Here is a 22,540-nt window from a genome sequence, read left to right on the forward strand (position 1 = left end):
GAATACTAAATAGTGCAACCAGAAGATTAAATACTGCTTCCACAAGACCAAAACCATTACCAGATGACTAAATACTGCTTCAAGATGACTAAATACTGCTTCAAGATGACTAAATACTGCTACCAGAAGATTAAATACTGCTTCCAGTAGACTGAAACCAATTCCAGTAGACAAAATACTGCTTCCAGAAGACTATAACCACTTCCAGAGGAGTAAATATTGCTTCTACAAGACTTAATCCACTTCTATAAGACTCAATACTGCATCCAGAAGATTATATACTGCTTCCAGAAGACTAAATATTATTTCTAGAAGACTAAATATTGCTTCCAGAAGATTAAATACTGGTTCCACAAGACTAAAACCACTACCAGAAGACTAAATACTACTTCTAGACAACTAAATACTGGTATTAGAAGACTAAAACCACTCTAAAAAGGTAACACCACTTCCAGAAGTCTAAATACTGTATCCAGAAGGTTAAATACTGCTTCCAGAAGGTTGAATACTGCTTACAGAAGACTAAAACCAATTCTAGATAACTATATACAATTTCCAGGAGGTAAAATACTGCTTCCAGAAGACTAAAACCACTTCCAGAAGATTAAATACTGCTTAAAGGAGATTAAATACTGCTTACAGAAGATTAAATACAACTTCCAAAAGGCTGAAACTACTACTAAAAGACTAAATACTGCTTTCCGAAAGTTAAATACTGCTTCCAGAAGGTTAAATAGCTTCCAGAAGGTTAAATACTGTTTCCAGGAGGTTAAATACTGCTTCCAGATGATTAAATACTGCTTTCAGAAGACTAAAACCACTTTCAGAAGACTAAATAATGCTTCTAGAAGACTAAAACCACCACCAGAAAACTAAATACTGCTTCCAGAAGGTTAAGTACTGTTTCCAGGAGATTAAATACTGCTTACAAAAGATTAAATACAGCATCCAGAAGTGTAAAACCACAACCACAAGACTAAATACTGCTTCCCGAAGGCTAAATACTGTTTCCAGAAGGTTAAATACTATTTCCAGGAGACTAAATACTGCTTCCAGGAGACTAACAAATGCAGCTTATAGAAGACTAAAACCACAACCAGAAGACTAATACTGCTTTCAGAAAATTAAATACTGCTTCCAGAAGACTAAATCTGCTGTCAGAAGACTAAATCTGCTGTCAGAAGACTAAATACTGCTATTAGAAGACTAAGTACTGCTATCAAAAGACTAGATACTGCCGGTAGAAGAATATATAGTGATGGTACAAATTTATGATGAAACACTTTATCCTACTACTGATGTATTGGGTTGAGATCTTGGGTTTGCTGGATTCATGTACTAGTAGAACTATTGTGAATTTTCCAAGCTTTCATGTTCTCCAAGGATTACTCTCGTTTTCGTTCGAGTAGGTTCGAATTGTTCAGGAAAGTAAGGAAGGTGGGTAGGGTTAAGTTGATAAACCATGTATAACAAGCATATCGCTGCAAGAGAATAACAAGGGTTTCAAATTTTCAAATCAATTGTATATAGAACCTTTAAAATTTTAAATAGCTCACCTAGAAGCTTTAGTATCTTTAGAAAACAAAAGGTGACAAGGTATGTATTATAAATTTTTGTTCAAAAGATCTAGAAATCCCGAAAATTGGACCTGCAATATTCGAAAGAAAAATTCGATCGACTTGATGTATATTTCGACAATTATATACAGGCTGTTTCATTCTAAATGATATATGCTTATATCTCTAAAACCAAAACTCGAATCGAAAAAAGTTTCAAGTAAACATTTGAAATAGGGTATAGTATATCAGACGACCCGTGCCATACCTTTATTCAACTCCCTATCTTTCATCGCCTATTGCATAGCTTTACACCATGATCTTCGAAAACACTTTCTTTCTTCCCTTTCAGGTGGTGTCCATTGGTATATTTGCTTGAGCCATTTCTCCTCTTCCATGCGTAGCAGATGACTAAGCCATCTCAACTAATTGTAAGAGACGATTGATCTTGTGTATGACAGTTTTCATTGCTAATGGCAATAGTGTAGTTAATGTTAGACTATAAATTCATACAGAACGTGTGCACATCTATTAAATCTTGTATACAGAATTAATTAAATCTACAAATAATCTTCTAACTTTAAAATACTTGTAATGTAAAAAAATCATGTAATTGTAAAATTAAAACACGTTTATTTTGTACTTCTCTTAGCTTATACAAAATTTATATATAAATGTCTGTTTGTGTGATAGGAAGTGGATCTGTGATTAGATAAAGACTACAACTTTCGCTACGCATTTCCATTGAATTTTCTTATCTCTATTTAAAGTGTACATTTTTATGAAAAAGATTCGATAAGTGTTAAGGTAAAGTATCGCATCCGGTTGACGAATTTACCTCAGATTTAAAGTTGATAAAATAACTAATACAAAATTGATGTCTGTTAATTTCACAGCTCATGCTGCCAACAAGTTGATAATCTTTAGAAAGTAAAATTGATGTTTGTTGATTCCAGAGCTCACACTGCCAACTTGTTGGCAGACTGTACATTACAGTATAGATGTCTCGAAATACAAGAACTTATGCTGCCAATAGATTGGCAGCCTCTATCTGGAAAAATTGATACCTTTTTAGACTACTACTCATGCTGCCAACAAATTAGTAGCTTCTAGAATACATAATTGGTATTTGTTGCTTCCATAGCTCATGCTGCCAATTACTTGACAAACTGTGGATTCCAGTATAGTTGTCTCAGCACAAGAACTCATACTGCCAACCAGTTCGCAGCCTCTACAAATAAAAAATTGATGTTTGTTACTTTCACAGCTTATGATGTCAATAAGTTGGCAGATTGTAAATTACAGTGATGTCTCGAACTACATGAACTCATGTTAACGAATTGGCAGCCTCTATAGTGTACAATTGATCTTGAGACTATACCTTATGTTGTCAGCAGTTGTTCTTTTGAATAACTCGTCAACCAGCTGTCAAATCGCCATGTTTGATGGTGCATTCGAAACGTCATTGCAGTACAATTTTAACCATGGTTCGCTACACACCTAAAAAACGTGCAAAAATTTTGAAATTTTATTTCCATAAACGTTCCTCTGTTACGCTTGCTCAACGCGCAACAGAGCAAAATATCGCAGTCGTCTAACGTCCACAGCCAAGACAATTCGAAGTTTAGTGTCGAAATTTAACGCCAGTGGCTCTTTGGCAACATCGAAGCAAAAAGTTAAGACACGTACACTGTCTTCCTATTGTAAAAGTACAAACTGTATGTAAAAAATAAGACGGAATTTTTGCTAGTCAATTTTGGATTGTGATTTTTGATTAAAAAAAACTGTTTTTCAATTCAAGTATACAATAAAAATTGCAGCATTCCGTTTAAAATAACGAAGTTGTAAGGTACTATAAGTACGAAGGCTTTCACGGCCGGTGTGAATTAAACTAAGATTAGAACTAAAACTAGAACTAACACTAGAAACTTTCGGGTTTTGCCGTGCGTCTTTTAATAAAAGGTTTGACGTTTCGGATGCCATGTTGCAACCTTCTTCAGAATGTGAGGGATGTAAGGCTGAAGAAGATCCAGCAGTCGGCGGTTGCGGAACATTGCCATGCAGAGGGGCACCGAATAGACTTCGAACAAACAAAGGTGCTGGCTAGGGACAACAGATACTACCAAAGACTGAAGAGAAGCCATAGAGATCCACCGACATAAAAATAACGTCAACAGAGAGGATGCTTAGCAGAACATGGAAGATGGTGGTGAACACGAAGACCTCTTCCCGCCTCACACCGGACGCGACGCAATTAGTTATTAATTAGTTTGTAATTAGCGTTAACTGATTATTAATTAGTTTTTCCGACTTATATATAGTTACCGATTTTTGATCTCGTCACTTCGAACCAGTTTCTGAAGAAGGTTGCAACATGGCAACCGAAACGTCAAACCTTTTATTAAAAGACGCACGGCAAAACCAGAAAGTTTCTAGTTTTAGTTCTAATCTTAGTTTAATTGTAAGGTACTTTCGGTACATTGGATGTGGCAGCCATCTTGAAATTATTTTAAATCGAAAGATTGGGATGAATAGCTCCTTCACGTAAAATCTCAGAAACGTACGAAACATGAAACTTAAAAATTTCTAACGGTCTAGTTGCGTGGAATTTCATGTACAAGAAAAAGCTGTGCTTTCACATATAGAAGATCATAATTTTTCGTAATTTCTCCATAGATTCTCATCCTGCGTACCTTGTTGTCTGCTAAAAAGAGCAAACTTTATGTAGAAGGTAAAAACGAATTTTTCTGCGACTCTACATGGATATTGAATGAATTTTTGCTTCACATTTTATGTAAAATAAATTCCCATTTTTACATATTATGAACCATTGTTTTAAAACTACCGAAACGATTGGAAAAAGTATTAATAACATTTATTGTCTATACAATACTCTTTAATTTGATGAATAGCACGACCAGATCGGTCATATCTAACTTGAGATATGCTGCAAATAGTAGGGAGTTTAGTTTAGGGAGCCAAACTACATAAGAAAAATACAGTGGCGTCATATGTTCATTTTATGAATTTTTTTTGTAGAAGTAGTGTTATTTTTAACACATTTCCTTTGGTAATTTGAATTAAAGTATTTTTGTTATGGGTAGTTTATTGGTCAGCTTGATTGAAACATCCTAGTAAAATCTTTGATTTCTTTTATAGCCTAGACTTTAAATTTTAACTTTATACGTACTTATTCCCTATGTACAAAACAATTTCAAAATATCAGTGTGAAGTTACCCATAAATTCCATCCATAAAAAAAACTTTTTTGTTTGTGTATCGATTTTAATGATTAATAGCTCATTAGAAAGATCTCGTAGAGTAAAGCCTAACATAGTTTTGGGGGCGCAGATTTTGGGCGGGAACACCTTAAATTCTGCGAAAAACAGTAAAATATATAGACAAATTTTCTAACTTTAGAGTCCCAAAAATTGAAAACTAATTAACATAATATCAGGTATGATTACCAAATCAGAATGCGTATACTGTCTTCTACACAAAAGTGAATTTTGGCCGTCGCTAAATCATGTGGGTAATTAGAAAAGTGTAACAAAACACGAACCTGTTTCCAGACGTACGTGGCGCCAAGCGGTTCTTTGAAAAGCAAAATCATATCCATAAGTATAACTTTTTTGTTAATATTCATTTTTGTTTTCTTTTCACCTGGGTAATTCAATTAAACAAATTTTACACTTAAAGGTGAAATGTGTTTATTATCACTCTACCGGTTTCGCTCTTTTCGGAGCATCTTCAGGAGTTCCTAAAGTTATTAATTTTACAACACTTTCTATTATTATATAATTTTACATTTTAACTTACGTCAATTTTTTGAACAACTAAACATGTATATGATACTTTATTGAATCAATTCACTATTAAAATGTTAATCTCTAAACATGTGCTATCATACATCACTTTTTATTATATTTTAGGTTATGTTGAAACTGTCAATGGTATATTTTCTATTTTAATGTTGGTAATCTGTCAAATGTGATTGTCGTGTATTGAATTTAAACTTTCTTGTTTTGAATAGGTTGATTTTCAACAGGTTAAAATGAGGTATTACAACATAAGCATATTAACTCCCTACATCAAACACACTGAAAAATATAATGGTACAGAGAGAGCAGCTATTTTTAGAGTTCGGGAGGTTTTCGTGGAGGTGTGTATGGTTGTTTGAGATAGGTATATAGTGGTCTTCTTGTAGGTATAATTTGTTCGTTTAGGCATGTTACATCAGGGCAGTTGTTGAGGAATTTATTAATTTCATAGTTTTCCATTATTTCTAAATAGTAACCTTTATTGATATGATGAAGGATTCTGGAATTTTTATCTTCGTTAAATTTATGTTTTGAGTTAAATGTTAAGTGATTTCCGAAGTTGGAGTTATTTTTGTGTTTATGTTCTCTTATTCTTTTTCTAAGGCTTCTGCCTGTTTCTCCAATGTACGCTGCTTTACAAGTGTCGCACTCTAGTATGTACACACCATTGTCGTCCAGTTTATTTATTTTGTCCTTATTGTTTATAAGCATTCTTTCTAATGTTTTATTTGGTTTGAAATTAAGATTTATATTATATTGTTTTAAACTCTGTTTTATTTTATTGGATATGTTGCCTTGGAATGTTATAGCTCTGTAATAAATACTTTGATCTTCATTGTGTTGATTCTTTAGAGTGGTACAATTAATCATTTTTTGTTTTTTCTGTTGTTTGTTTATAATATTATTTATTATGTAAGTTGGGAAGTTATTATTTTTCGCAACTTGGTAGATTGTATTTATTTCGGTGGTAAGGTTTTCTGTGTTCATTTTTGAATTGTATGCTCTATGTATGTGTGATCTAAAAGCAGCTAGTTTATGTGCGTTACAGTGATATGAGTCGTAGGGTATGACTGCATCTGTCTGTGTTGGTTTTCTGTATGTGTTAAATATAAAACCGTTATCCTGTGTTCTTTTTATGTTTATGTCTAGGTAATTTATTTCGTTATTTTTCTCTTGTTCTATCGTAAATTGTATCTTGCCGTGTATTGAGTTAATATATTTATGAATCCTGTTTATAGTGTTGTTGTCTTTAGTATTAACAATGACTAGTATGTCATCTACATACCTTTTCCAAAATTTTATGTTTTTAAAATATGGATTATTATCTTTATTAATTATAAGTTTAGTTTCCATCTCATTTAGAAATATGTCAGAGATCAAACTGCTCAAAGGAGACCCCATTGGTAAAAATGGTTGGTTGAATTTGCAGAAATTTTGTTGTTAATGGTCCGATTTACGTTTGTAATACCTTTTTGGAAAGGGCTCGTCCTGTAGATCATGTCATAGCAATGGCGGCGTAAAATTCTAACAATAACGGTATTTAAACAATTAAAAAGGTTATAAACAATCATATCCATAAATATAACTTTTTTGTTAATTGTCTGTAACTAACTAATAACTAATAAATATTACGCGTTTTGTTAATACGAGATGTGTAATAAACGCAAAGTCAAAGAAAGTGCCAGAAGAGAGTTGAGCGAAACGCTTACGGAACAACAGAAAAGTTGTTGAAAAGTTGTTAAGAAAGTGATGAATTCAAAAATTAAACACAATTTAAAACAAAATTTGACAATCAGCCAGAAAAGTCATTCTTTTATTACCAACAACAACGTTACAATACCACTTAAATTGTCGAAAGACTATGTAGTAGCCGTGTTCAATAAAGGAAAGTTATACTACAGCAGTTTTCAAACGCTTTTACAGCATAAAAATATCTCTGATATGTACTTAAATAATTTTGTAATAGAATAATATTTTGCAATATTTTGTTCAAAGGCATTGGACGTCAATGTTGCAGACTTAATCACTCATACAATAACATATATGGATCCATTACCATACAATTCACAGTATGAAAATACGACCTTTAACAACAGCCGGGAACATTTAAAACATATTTCGAAAATTAGATTATCCTTTACAAGCAGATTGATACAATTGTGGAGTTCTTGTCTGTCATTTGATTGACTGTATATTATCAAGTAAACCAGTTAAATCATTCAATGCAGATTCACACAGAAACATCATTATTGAAACTTAATTAAAGAAAAATGTCTCTATTTCGTTGAAGAGGTTCATAATGAATTCAAATGCCAGTAATGCTCGTAGGTGGCACATGATACCTGCAAAAGTAGTTTGGACGAACTGTGTGACTTTTGTAGACACCGACCTTAAACTGTGATGGGGCCGTTACACATTCGTTTTTTTATTGGCTTATTCGATAGTTTAGCAAAATTGTAGACTTCTATTAATTTTTTATTTTTCAAACTGGGCCTTACTTTTTAAAAAAAAAAATCTTGATCTTACGTGAAAACCTCGTAAACGACACCAAACCTGTTATAGAGGGGATTTTGAATTTTAATATTAATTATTGCAAAAATTAAACAATTTTAGGATCAGAAAATGTTACCAATCCTTCTACTTTTACATACTTTATCGATTTTTTGAAAAATTGTCTTATCTACCCTTATTATTAGAATTTCGCGCCGAATGAATGCCGATGATCTATAGGAAGAACCCTTTCCAAAAAAGTATTACACATTAAAATCGGACAATTAACAAAAAAGTTATATTTATGGGTAAGATTGTTTATCACGTTTTTACTCGTTTAATTGCCGTTATTGTTAAAATTTCGCGCCGCCATTACTATGATATGATCTACAGGACGAACCCTTTCTAAAAAGGTATCACACACTTAAATCGGACCATTAACAAAAAAGTTATTCTTATGGATATGATTTTGCTTTTCAAAGAACCGCCTGGCGCCACGTACGTCTGGAAACAGGTTCGTGTTTTGTTGCACTTTTCTAATTACCCATATGATTTAGCGACGACCAAAATTCACTGTTGTGTAGAAGACACTATATGCGTTCTGATTTGGTAATCATACCTGATATTATGTTAATTAGTTTTCAATTTTTGGGATACTAAAGTTAGAGAATTTTCTTATATATTTTACTGTTTTTCGCGGAATTTAAGGTGTTCCCGCTCAAAATCTGCGCCGCCAAAACTATGTTAGGCTCTACTCTACGAGATCTTTCTAATGAGCTATTATCGATATATTATCATTAAAATCGACACACAAACAAAAAAGCTTTTGTTATGGATAGAATTTATGGGTAACTTCACACGGGTTTTCAAAATATAAAACCTATTTGAAAAAACATGGAACCAAAATGTACTACTGTTAAGTAATAATGTCACGTTTCCGTTATTTAGGGTATATTATAACATTGAAAGCCCTATTTATTAACTATAATTTTCCGTGAAAGAGTTGGTTATTAGTTATTATAGAACACATAGAATATAACATTATTTGTTTTAGCAACAAATTTGAGCGTTAGTGTTATTTGGACAATATTTATGTTTATATTAATATGATCCGGGTTAGCGCGTACGCAGACCCGACTACCAAAAATTACGCGCCCGAGTTACCCGCATTAGGGGTAATCGCAGGGGTCAGCCCGACCGAAGTGCAATGGAAGGGCCTCGTCCTGGGGGAACCGCCTTATTGATCACGGTAACCCCTACGCCAGGTAAGTATGCTTTTCCTAGTCATCAAGTTGCCTTTCATACAGGATACCAAAACAACTGCTAACAAGTTTACTAAAGTGCCATCTATCGTTAGCTAACAGAATGTATAGTACAGAACAGACCACCAGATATCTATAACATCCTTTGACAGAATTCCTCAACTTACACCTATATAGTTTCGACCTTGATGTAGAGAGGGCGTTAGGTGTTCGGTTCAGACTCAGGCGCTGGTGCAGTTGCGGCGCGGCGTTCGGATTTTCAAAGTGGGACTGGCACCAGTCCAACGCCAATACAGTAAAACCTGGATATAATGGACTAATACGGGGGAGGGGTTATCTGTTATAGCCGAAAGTCCGTTATATAGAAAAATAGTCCCGAACACGTTTTTTTTGTTATAAGGCAAATATGAAACTTTAATACTTACTACAATTGCGGGTTATTCCAAGACCAGAAAGAGGTATATAATGTCAATTGTTTGCTATCAAATATAAAATGAATGAACATATGTCTTATATACTTTTTTATTTATACAGGCTGTCCCGAAACTCAACGTCAAGCGGGCACCGGGTGAGAGGCCAACCCATACCTGTTCTGGTAAAAATAAGAAAAAAATTCTATGTCTCTTAGTTAAGTGGTAATAAACATATTTTTGAAAATGTTAAAAATCGCTCCCGTACATCATATCTTTACGTACTACGGTCAGAAATGTTCGCAATTTAATAGTGATTTTTTTAATAATGTATTCCTCATGAACCATGCTACTATAGCAGTCACAAATCGAACAACAAAAGTCGTTAGTTTTGCAAGAAAAGGTATTAGTTTGATTGAGTTAAGGTTGAAAGAATTTATGTCTATTAAGTTTGACACACGATTTCTAAACAAAGGACTAGTACAACACCCTTGGCAGTTATTTCAAAAGATGGCCTGTTTAGTCAAGATTCCAAAATGGTATAACACTTACCATTTTTCTTTTACTAAAAAATATTATTGCCTGTTTGTCTGCCAAAAACGCGTTATTTAAAAAATTCATACTTTCGTATGTTATTTGTATTTCCTCCAAAATGATTTAACAACTTTGTTAGAAGATGTGCCACTCAATATCTACAGAGAAATGTGGTTTCAACAAGATGGTTGCCCATTATGCTTTTCCTGTACGGGATTGCATACAGAATACCCAGAAAGATGAATTGGGCGCCGTGGTTCGATTACGTGGCCTCCTCATTCTCTGGGTCTAAATCCACTTGATTTTCTTATTAGGATTGCATAAAAGAAACAATGTATTAAAAACTGATTGAAAATCTTGCCGAACTGCGCCACAATATTTATACAGCAGCAGAAGAAATAACGATGATTAAAATTTCTGTAACGATGCAGAGCTTGTATTAGTGCCGACGGCAAATAATTTGTGCATTTGCCTTAGTTGTAAGAAAATAATGCTATAAAATTAATAATAAATAAATTTGTTTGTTTAATTTTGTCTTTACGTTAACCTTATTTGAAAGAGTCTTTTTGCAAGACATAAGGGCAACCATCTTGTTGAAACCACATTTTGTAGTTCGTAGATATTGACTGGCACATATTCTAACAAAGTTAAGAGGGAATAAAAAGTAAATACAAATAACATACAAAAGTATGAATTTTTTAAATAACGTGTTCTTTTGCAGAAAAACAGGCAATAATATTTTTTATGACAAGAAAACTGGCAAGTGTTGTACCATTTTGGAAACTTGACTAAACAGGCCATCTTTTAAAATTACTTGCCAAGGGTGTTGTACTACTCCTTTTTTTAGAAATCGTGTGTCAAACTTGATAGACATAAATTCTTTCAACCTTAACTCAATCAAATTAATATATTTTTTTGCCAAATTAACGATTTTTGTTGTTTGATTTGTGACTTCTACAGTAGGAAGGTTCACAAGGAATACATTATTAAAAAAATCACTATTAAACTGCGAACATTTCAGACCGTAGTACCTAAAGACATGATGTACAGGACCGATTTTTAACGTTTTCAAAAATATGTCTATTACCACTTAACTAAGAGACATGGAATTTTTTTCTCATTTTTACCAGAACAGGTATGGGTTGGCCTCTCTCGCCCGCTTGACGTTGAGTTTCGGAACACACTGTATACCTATACATATTAGTTAAACGAAAAACTTTACTTCTGATATGTGTATACTCTGGTTATAAAATGATATTATGTACTGAATGTCGAAGCGCTTGTGACTGGCAATGCTTTTTTAAAAAAACAATCAAGTTTTGTTTGCACTTTTGAAGTTTGTTGTTCTTTTATGATTAACTCCCTAAAATTACGGAAATGTACATAATATAATTGCATTTTTTTACTTGATGAATCATCTATAAATGTTATTAAATCGTCGAGATGCGATCTTATCGTTGACAATTTTATCTTTGGGAATCTTTAATGATGCGCTATCCTCGCTTTCAAGCTCGTTATCCACCATCATCACTTCATCAGCTATTTCATGTTCCGTCATAATATGATAACCTTCATCCATTTCTAGCCATTGTAATATATCTTCTTCGGCTACTTCTCCTCCAACGCTATTTTGTATGGCAGTACAAAAATCAGGAACCTCTAATCCTTCCAAATCAATATCTTCATGTTGGCAAATAGATTCGTCCACCCATTTTCTAATGTTTGGGCTTTTACTTTCTTCCATGCAGCCGCGAAATTAAAACTTGTGGATTTTAAATTATGCCTTTTTAAATTTTCCAACGTGCGTTGTCCTCTTGTGTCTTTTTCGCTTTCTTCGTCCTCTAACACAGTCATTACCTCGTCTACATATATGTTCGTCTATATGGCTAAAATTATTCCCTGGTCCATGGGCTGAATTATTGATGTTGTATTTTTGGGCAAAAACATACAATTAAATTTACCATCGACGGATCGTACAATATTTTCAGATGCATGAGCAGGTGCGTTGTCTAAAAGCAATAAACCATTTTCATCATCTGGTGGTATTTCAAGCTTCTCCTCTTGAAATTTTCTGACGCAGGTATAAATTCTTTAGAAAACCAATCTTTGAATATATTTGCTGTGAACCACGTCTTTTGTGAATTATAATACGAAACGAGAAGAGTATTCATTACGTCTTTTAAAACTCTGGGTTTACGAGATTTTCCAACATTTTATGACAGGTTTTATGTGATCCAACAGCGTTAGCACAAAGCAGTGCTGATATTCTTTCCTTTCCGATTTTTCTACCTGTTGTCGATGTTTCATATCTAAAAGCTTGAGTATTTTTAGGCAAAGCATGTTATGGCGTGCTTTGCCTAAAAACCAGTTTTATCGGTATTATAAATTTGGGATTGCAATAATATTTCGTGATTTATCCGTTCTATTAATTTTTGTTGGAAAGGTTCAATATCTTCTTTTGGGGCACTAATAGCTTCGTCGTAAATTCGCTTATTAAAAATTCCATGTCTTTTGCGAAAACGCCAGAGCCATCCATCACTTGCTTTGAATGAAATTATGTTCATATGATTTAATTGAAGCAGATGTAAGTTCAACTGCTCGCACTTCAATAACGCTTCTTCAAGTGAAGTTTTATGTGCCAATTTTATGGGATTCATTTTCGCATCTACATCACACATTAAACTAAATTTGTTTAGTTTGTTTTTTTTAATGGCCGAAACCGTTTATTTTCGAATCTAATATTGCTCGCATATTCGCAAAACGGACACTCCAGACTCCAACTGTTTTATTATTTCAAGTTTTTGATTTATTGTTAAATTAATTTGCTTTTGATTGTCCATATTTTAAACGTGAATTTATAACTGTGGATATAACTGTTATAACTCCGGATAAATAAACCTTTCTTTAGCAGGTATTCCTTTAGAGTTAATTTGTATACTTTTAAATCTTTATTTTTAAAACACGAAACTAACGCTGAAAACTTAGGATTTATTTAGTTAATTTTTACATGAATGATCTCTTTATTTTTATTCAGAATGTCAGGAAAGGATAATTTGAGAGATGGCTTGTTAGATTTTTTGGAAGAGAAACCTAAGGAAAGTATCGACGATAGCGATATATCTGATGAAGAAGAAGAAATTGTGCAAAGTGAACATATTAGTGACTCAGAGCAGAGCCCCAATGAAACAGAGGAAGCACACACAAGTAGTAGTGACTTTTTTCTAGCAAGAGGATCGAGATGACGAATCATGGAAATGGTATAAAAATCTTAATAAGCGACTTTCGAAAATTATGGGTAAAAACATCATAAAAGTTCTACCTGGACTTACAACAAAAACACGGAACATTACCGACGAAATAAGTGCATTTCAAGCAATTATTACTCCAAACATAATCAACGATATTGTCCGATATACAAATAAATACATCGAATTCAAACGTAATACGATTTCATATTCCAGGGAACGAGACTGCCAAAATACAACAGTTTACGAAATATTAGCTTTATTTGGAACTCTTTTCTTGATTGGTACGAAGAAAGGATTTCATGTAAATGTGATGGATCTGTGGAATGGAGTGATGGCACCGGCATTCAAATTCTCCGAGCAGTAATGGGTTCCAAACGATTTTTATTTCTGTTGAGAAGTCTTGGACGAAAGGACGAAAACGGATAAGTTGGCTCCAATCAGATCAATCCTTGATTCCTTTGTCAATAATTGTAAAAACAGTTATAACGTCAGCATGTAACCATTGACGAAATGTTGCACTCGTTTAGAGGTAGACGTAGTTTTGTGCAATATATACCAAGCAAACCTGCTAAATACGGTATAAATTTTTTTGCCATGTGCAATGCCAAATCTTTTTATACCAGCAACTTTGAAGTTCATTGTGGGCAACAACCAAATGGAATTTATAAAGTTTCCAATTCACCCATCGACATGAAACGGTTAATAACACCAATTGAAAATTCTGGTAGAAATCTATCGACGGACAATTGGTATAGCAGCTTAACCTTGGCTAAATATCTTCTAGAAAAAAAATTACATTCATCGGAACATTACGTCAAAACAAACGTGAAATTCCTCCGGAGTTTTTGCCAAATAAAAATCGTCAAGCTCAATCATCTTTATTTGGCTCTCAACAAGATACTGCGTTAGTGTCATGTCCCAAGAAAAAACAAAGCCGTTATATTATTATCAACGATGCACGACTTACCGGAAGTTGACGAAGAATCTCCTAAACCCGAAATAATTTTGAGTTATAATTAAACAAAAGGAGCAGTAGATAGGGTTGATAAGATGTGCGCTGCCTACTCTATTTCGAGGGTCACTAGACGATGGCCATTAGCCCTGTTTTTTACGCTGCTAAATATAGCGGGAATAAACTCGCAAATATTGTATTTCACAAAACATTCTACGGAAAATCAGTGTCGTCGAAGAATTTTCTTAAATAATTTAGAAATTGCTTTAATGAAAGAGCAACTAATTATGAGAGCTCAAATAATTTCGCTGCCAAAGGATATTCGAGCGTTTTTGCAAATATCCTACTTGGGCGTTGAGTGCGGGACGTCGGAAACACAACCAACTCAATCTAGAAAACGAGATTAACTTTAATATACAGAACCTCAAAGATGACAGTAGAATTAGATATACAGAAATCTGAAGGTTGGAATCAAACAATACATCGAGTGAAGGCTCCCGGATTTGAAAGATTATTTTATTTGTGAAAAAAATGTAGGTCAAACCCACACATTCAAAAATATGGAGTCAATTCTTGATTGCTGATGGCCCATCAAATGTTTTCTGAGTTATGGAAGTGTGACAATAAACGATGAACCTCATCCGATGAGGTCCTTGATTATGGTAAATTGGGGTGCCATGGTGTTTGAAAGTATTACCTATGTTTGTATTAATATAATCCGGGTTAGCGCGTACGCAGACCCGACTATCAAAAATTACGCGCCCGAGTTACCCGCATTAGGGGTAATCGCAGGGGTCAGCCCGACCGAAGTGCAATGGAAGGGCCTCGTCCTGGGGAAACCGCCTTATTGATCACGGTAGCCCCTACGCCAGGTAAGTATGCTTTTCGTTCCCATCAAGTTGCCTTCCATACACCAAACAAAAACATCTGCTAACAAGTGTGCCAAAGTGCCATCTATCTTCAGCTAACAGTAAGAATGTTACAGAGGAGAGGACTACTTAGGTATCTACAGTATGTCCCCGGATCGAGTTACAAAGAGGAAGAAAAATTTATTACTGATTTTTCAAACTTATCTCAGCATAAATAATGCGTCGAATATGTTCAAACCACTAAATCGCACGAACTTTATATTCTAACTATAGAAGTTAACTAATTGTTCCCATTTTTATGTAAAAATTGTACTTTTCCTAAATAAAAAATTTTTCAAGTTCAATTTACGATATGTAACCATAGAAACCAATAAAATAAAATAAAAGTTACAACTTATGTTAGTGATAAGATAAGTGATAAATATACGGACAAATCAAATTAAAATATGGATAATTGAATAATAGTTATTTATATTACAAGTGGGCTACAAACATAATTACAGTACGAGTGTGGAGAATTGCACGACGAGGTCGTAGACCGAGTCGTGTAATCACACGAGTACCGTAATTATGCTCTAGCCCACGTGTGATATACAGCATTTTATCTACGACTGCTAAAAATTACTAAAAAATCAATTTCTTTAGAAAAGTCTATTTGACATTTATAAAAATATTTTGAAATGATTGTTGACAATTTTGAATTGTCAGTTTAAACAACATGTTTACTCATCTGGAATAAGTGTTTTAAAATGTAAAAACATAACAATTAATGTTTATAATAAATAGTATTGTTTCTCTGTAAGTAGATAGCACTTTTTCTTTTGTATTGTTGCTCGTTTCAATAAATTAAGTCTGTTCTGAATAGGCTGAAAATGCGTTACGTAATGAAACCGGTGCGGTAATGAACTTCATTACGTAACTCAAATCACCTCAAATGAAAGCAGTCGTAGATAAAATATTTTAAATGTAAATTTATGTAATAACACACTATGTAAGTATAAATATTATTTATTTGTAAGTGAACAAATCCTCATTCAAACAAATTCCCTCCCAATTCGGCACACATTTGAAGACGAGTTCTAAATTCTTTATAAGAAGTACGAATTTCCGCCAGTGGTATCCAGTGATTCTATCGCTTTAATTATTCGTAGTTTTAATAGTTCTGTATCATCTTGTATTGGTTCACTGTAAACAATTTGTTTCAATCGTGCCCAAAAATAAAAATCCATAATTGTAAGATCAGGACTACGTGCTGGCCATCAAATAGGACCATTTCATTCAATTCATTTTTGACGAAATTGTAAATTTAACCATTTGGCACACTGTGTGAATGGTAGCTGGGCAACTGTCTTGCTGAAAGTACATTGACCGTATAAAATTTAAGGGTAATTGGATTTACATCGCTCCAATAACGACAATGCTGGGAAGAAATAATGTCATTTGTTGAAAAGCTATCTGAAAAGCAGCGTCTTCCTCATTTAGTCTCTTTGTCTGCCTCTTTATGGATAACACAGAACCCGTTTCCAAAATTTTTTTCATAAGTATGCGAGCCCCAACATGAGATATTTTTGTGTCCAGATATTTTTGCTGGAATTTTTGTATAACTCTACACGAAAATATGATTCACTAGTACCATAGCACAGTACTAAATAAATTCTCTCTTTCACGGTTAAGTTGCAACTTTTATGGTGTCTATGGTTACATATCATAAATTGAACTTCAATTTCAATTTTCAATTTAGAAAAAAGTCCAATTTTTACATAAAAATTGGAATAATTAGTAAACTTTTATAGTTAGAGTATAAAATTCATGCGATTTACTAGTTTGAACATATCCGACGCATTATTTGTACTGAGATAAGTTTGAAAAATCAGTAACAAAAATTTTTTTTCTTCTTTGTAACTCGATCCGGGGACATACTGTATAACGCCTTTTGACAGATTTACTCAATGTGATGTAAAGCTCATATTGAGATATTTTAATTGATATGTGAAATGAGTGCACCTAAAATTATCTAAGTATGATTAGAAATTCAAACAATTTTGTAAATAAGCTTCATAAATTAAAAAAATTTTTTTTGATAAAGATGTAATGAATCTTATTATCGATAAAACGAATGAGTTGCTGTCAATGTTATTCTAGCAGAGCGAACATGTATACCAGTGGTGTTCATAACGATGATCACGATCGACCGGTCGACCGCGAAGCTGTTTTGATCGCCAACAAAATCATGAATCTGAAATATCTATATCTGGGCCTCAGAGCAAAAAAAAAGGAAGGTTACTTTTAAAATGTAAAAAAAGATTTGAAACCCTTTGGTCGATCTTGGCAAGACATATGTATACAAAGTCGATCATGATCAAAAATTAGTGGACACCACTGATGTATACAATCACGTATTACATAATGGAATGATCTTACAATACAGAAATTAAAAACATTGTTTCTATAGATGCTTCCCCAACTATATGTCAAAAAATAGATTTTTACTAATAATGAGATGTTTGCATTTCTTATCTCATCATGGAACTAACTTCAATACAAAAATGCAGTCTATTTGCAACTCTAGAACTTTCTTTGGACGAATCCATACTGTTATGGCGAGAACGTTTAGTTTACCGTCAATACATGTAAGTACAACAAGAAGGCGTGAAACTTCATGTGTTGGCGGAACCCAATAGGTTTCCCACAAAGAAATTGTATTACTAGAAGCACATATAAACACCAAGAGTTGAAGCCAGCGTTCGATGTGTTTTGTTTACGTTTTCACTCAGTCCAGAACGGGACACGCTCAGATCGGACCGTCCGGCCGACGATCACCGAGTATTTCCGAACAGGCCAATCTTTTTATGATTTCTTTGAAAATAAATTTACCTAATTAATGTTTATCCATGTTTGTTGAACACTAATAAATGAATAATTCTCTCCTAAGTAAACAAGGTTTGTGTGCGTATTTGTGTTTTGGCTTTGGCGAAGTTAACATTTTAGTAGTACCGTATTTTTCAGACTATAAGACGCACCTTTTCACATAGAAAAATGGACTCAATTTTGGGTGCGTTTTATGGTCCGAAGGTACCATTAAAATATTTTTTTCAATAAATCGTCTCTAAATTTGAGGTGCGTCTTATAGTCCGAAAAATACGGTATATTTTGAAATTGAAACACTGGACATTATAGACGTTGCGAACTTAAAGAACATGCATTTAACTACCTAACTACTATTTTCTAAAAACTAATATTACTTGCCAATTTTGTTTAAATATGGTAGAAGGAACTAGTGATATTTCAATGCTACAGGTATAAAAGACATATGGGGTTTTGACTAAAGCTTCTGAGTTTGTAGTCAAACTTTACTTAATTAGTGAAAAAATTATTACAGACTATTAACGACAAAATGTATTATTCAATAACAAGAATATATTTTTAAAGTTAACTAATTCCATTTTATTAAGTTTACCTCAAAACATTTATGATCTTTTTGGAGATCATGCGTATGATAATGTTAATGATGGACATGAAATACAATGTATAAAGTTAATAATAACAAAATTTATTAACGTAAAGTTATTTAATGAAACCAAGTTAATAAATCAAGAATCTAGGCTTTGACATATGTTCATCAATAAGAGTTACTTTAAAATTTATATTTATGAGTTAAGATTTAAGTTTTTTGTTATGTAATAAAAATTTTGAAACAAAATACCAATGTTATTTGCAAATACAATATTTTTACTGCATTATTTACCATGAAAGTACTGTAAAATTCTAATTATATCATCTTTAATTTACTTGTAAGAAATAAACCGTTCACAATTTATACGGTTACAATTATAAATTAATTAATTACAAAAGAACTCAAAGTTTACATTCCTTAATAAACATTTCAATCAATATAGCGTATAAACTACACATCAAATTTTGAAAAACCTGCTCAATAAAAAAAAAAAATGATAATATACATTTCTTCATGTACGCCACTGTGTAAGTCTGATTTTGCCGAAACTATACACGCCACTGTCAGTGGGACCAAAACCAAAACAAACACTCGAACGTTGGCTTCAATCTCGTATACGGGTGGGGATAGGCAATGCTGCTTCTAGTTATACAATTTCTTTGGTTTCCCAATATTAGGAACCCAATGGGCTTGTTGTCTTCTAAAAAGAGCAAACTTTACGTAGGAGGTAAAAAAAAATTTCCTGCGACTCTCCACGGATATTGAATGAATTTTTGGTTCACATTTTGTCTAAAAAAAATCCCGTTTTCACATATTGTGTCATTGCTTTAAAACTACTGAACCGATTGGAATAAGTATTAATACCATTTATTGGCTATACAATATTCTTTAATTTGATGAATAGCACGACCAGATCGGTCATCTCTAACTCGAGATATGCTGCAAATAGTCAAATTACCCCTAAAAAAAAAATCATAGCTTCAAAACGTATCCATAGAAAAAATTTTAAATGTGATTTTTGGGTTTAGGGAACCAAACTACATAAGAAAAATACAGCGGCGTCAAATGTACATTTTATGAATTTTTTTGTAGACTAGTGTTAGCGGTATGATTTAGATTCACTTTTGTGTAGAAGACAGTATACGCATTCTGATTTGGTAATACCTGATATTATGTTAATAAATTTGAAATTTTTGGGATTCTAAAGTTAGAGATTTTTTGTATATTTTACTGTTTTGCGCGAAATTTAAAGTGTTCCCGCCCAAAATTAGCGCCCCCAAAACGATGTTAGTATGTACTCTAGATTTTCGATATACAAACAAAAACGTTTTTTTATGGATGGAATTTATGGGTAACTTCAAACAGGTAAATTAATACTAAAAAAGTGTTTCAATTTCAACCTTTACGTGTTTTTTTAAACAAAATTGGACAATGTTTTAAAAAAATGTGATTCTGCTATGTTACAGGACATGTAAAGCGATATGAGAATATGTTTTTCTTATTTTGAAATTATAAACCGTTTAAATGGCCTTTTAATCATATTATGGTTGAAAGTTTGCTGTAATATCGAAAAATATATTATGTTTGTATCAGTATAAATCCGGGTTAGCGCGTACGCAGACCCGACTACCAAAAATTACGCGCCCGAGTTACCCGCATTAGGGGTAATCGCAGGGGTCAGCCCGACCGAAGTGCAATGGAAGGGCCTCGTCCTGGGGGAACCGCCTTATTGATCACGGTAACCCCTACGCCAGGTAAGTATGCCTTCCTACCCCAACCGGCTGTCTTGGCTATACGATATAAAAACAACTGCCAACAAGTATGCCAAAGTGCCATCTATCTTCAGCTAACAGTATCAATGTTATAGTCTACTCTATAACAGATATCTATAGCGCCCTTTGGCAAATTTACTCAATATGGTATAATATACAGGTGTCCCGCAACGATTGTACAAAACTGCATCAGCGTATGATCAAAAATAAACAAAAAAAGCCTAATAAACATAGGTCCGAAAATGGACCATTTTCGAGATATTCAAAGATTTAGTTTCATAAGTTGATATTGTTAACATCATGAATTTAAATTTGTTTTTATAATAATTAAGTCGTTACTATGATTACGATAAGTTGTCTAATCAAAAAAAAATAATACTTCACGAAATTATTATTTTACTATTTAATTTAATAAAACTATTAAGTATGGCTTCTATTAATTACTCCAAGGAAGAGATGGCGGATATGGTGTATTGTTACGGACTAGCTGATGGAAATGCGTCGTTAGCAGCTCGTCATTACGCGCAAAGTACCTATACATAAATGTGGCGAACGTGATTTAGTTTGTAACTACAGACCTATCTCTATTCTCTCAATCGCCTCTAAAGTCTTTGAGCGTCTTGTTTACGATCTTATTATGTATAGTGTTAAATCATTTATAATCCCTGAACAGCATGGCTTCTACCGATGCAGGTCAGTAGAATCTAATCTAATCTCTTATTCCAACTTTTTACTAAGCTCTCTTGATGACAATTGCCAGGTAGACGCCATATACACCGATTATAGCAAGGCGTTTAATAGAATTGATCATGGGATCCTTTTAACTAAACTTGCTAATTTTGACATTCCAACTGGTTTAATTTCCTGGATTTCATCTTACATCTCCGGCAGATCGCAGGCTGTTAGCATAGGTAACTACCGCTCTGCATTTAGAGATATTTCTTCTGGCGTTGCTCAGGGTAGTCATCTGGGACCGCTTTTCTTTCTACTCTACATTAACGATATCCATGCATGTTTTCACCATTCACATTTTCCACTTTACGCCGATGATAGCAAGATATTTAGCCGCATCTGTTCTACCGACGACTGTGCAAAACTGCAAGACGATTTAAACAGGTTACATGAATATTGTTTAAGAAATAACTTGTTCTTAAACCCTGATAAATGCAGTAAAATTACATTTACTCGTAAACGCTATCCTGTCGTCTTTGATTACTCCCTTGGCTCAACTATCCTCAGACAATCCGAATGCGTGAGAGACCTTGGAGTTATTTTTGACTCTAAACTCTCTTTTTCGGCTCATATTGACTATATTGTTAACAAGGCTTCTCGCATGCTGGGATTTATATGTCGCATATCCCGTCCTTTTTCTGATCTGTCTTGTATTCGTTCACTGTATTCTGCCTTTGTTTCCTCTCTCTTTAATTACGCATCTGCCGTTTGGAACCCTCAATATCATACCTACATCGACCGCCTGGAACAAGTTCAGAAGCGTTTTGCTCGGTATTTGTCGTATACATTTTGCTTATCGTATTGTAATTATACGCAGCGATGCACAGTTTTTGGTCTCATGCCGCTCTCTTCCAAATGTAAAATTAATGACTTAACAAACGCCTTTTCAAATGCCGCGGTTCCACGCCTTATGTACACGTTTAATTGCTATGGCTCAGGTCTCGATATGTTCAACACCTCTACGGTGACATTCAAGAAAAACATTCGCCACTTGCAATGTCAGTAGCATTGCGTGCGTTGTCTGACAGCTGATATTAATATTCATATTATTATTAACATCATTAAACATATTGTCATTTTGTTTTTGTTATTATTTTATTTTTTGTTAATTTTTTCCCTTTTGCTGGTTTTTGTTTACTTTTATATATATATATATATATATATTTTGTTATTATTATTAACATTAATTTTTCTATTGTTCTTCTTATGTATTATTAGTGGATACTTCACTGGGCATGTCCTGTTTGTATCCCAAAGATTATAAATAAATAAATAAATAAAGGTTCCCGAACAGACGATTGCCTAATAGTCACACCTTTAGCAGACTATTTCTCAGATTAAAAGAAACGGGAAGCGTAATCCACAGCCATTCCACGGAGAGACATTACACAAGGCCGGTGGAATTAGAAGAAGCAGTTTTGAGAAGAGTCGATGAAAATGC

The 22,540-nt window shown here is 33.5% G+C and overlaps 1 long non-coding RNA gene and 3 other non-coding genes across 5 annotated transcripts; all 4 read right to left on the minus strand.

Annotated features, from left to right (window-relative positions):
* Nucleotides 1–1,534: 1,534 nt before the first annotated feature.
* LOC111421016 (uncharacterized) lies at nucleotides 1,535–6,778 on the minus strand. 2 transcript variants are annotated; one of them, XR_011640049.1, is made up of 4 exons: nucleotides 5,375–6,778; nucleotides 5,118–5,315; nucleotides 2,938–3,056; nucleotides 1,535–2,787 (listed from the first exon to the last, which is right to left on the minus strand). It is a non-coding gene; the product is annotated as an uncharacterized lncRNA (long non-coding RNA). The 2 variants fall into 2 exon arrangements; XR_011640048.1 differs by having other exon boundaries at nucleotides 1,535–3,056.
* A 2,198-nt stretch (nucleotides 6,779–8,976) lies between these two features.
* Nucleotides 8,977–9,139, minus strand: LOC111420694 (U1 spliceosomal RNA). Its single transcript, XR_002707110.2, has one exon. It is a non-coding gene; the product is annotated as a U1 spliceosomal RNA (small nuclear RNA).
* Nucleotides 9,140–14,989: 5,850 nt separating this feature from the next.
* On the minus strand, nucleotides 14,990–15,152 carry LOC111420695 (U1 spliceosomal RNA). The gene has a single exon (XR_002707111.2). It is a non-coding gene; the product is annotated as a U1 spliceosomal RNA (small nuclear RNA).
* Nucleotides 15,153–20,194: 5,042 nt separating this feature from the next.
* Nucleotides 20,195–20,357, minus strand: LOC111420697 (U1 spliceosomal RNA). Its single transcript, XR_011640199.1, has one exon. It is a non-coding gene; the product is annotated as a U1 spliceosomal RNA (small nuclear RNA).
* Nucleotides 20,358–22,540: the final 2,183 nt, after the last annotated feature.

This window comes from Onthophagus taurus, chromosome 3, assembly GCF_036711975.1.
Source record: "Onthophagus taurus isolate NC chromosome 3, IU_Otau_3.0, whole genome shotgun sequence".
Classification (NCBI taxonomy): Eukaryota; Metazoa; Arthropoda; class Insecta; order Coleoptera; family Scarabaeidae; genus Onthophagus; species Onthophagus taurus.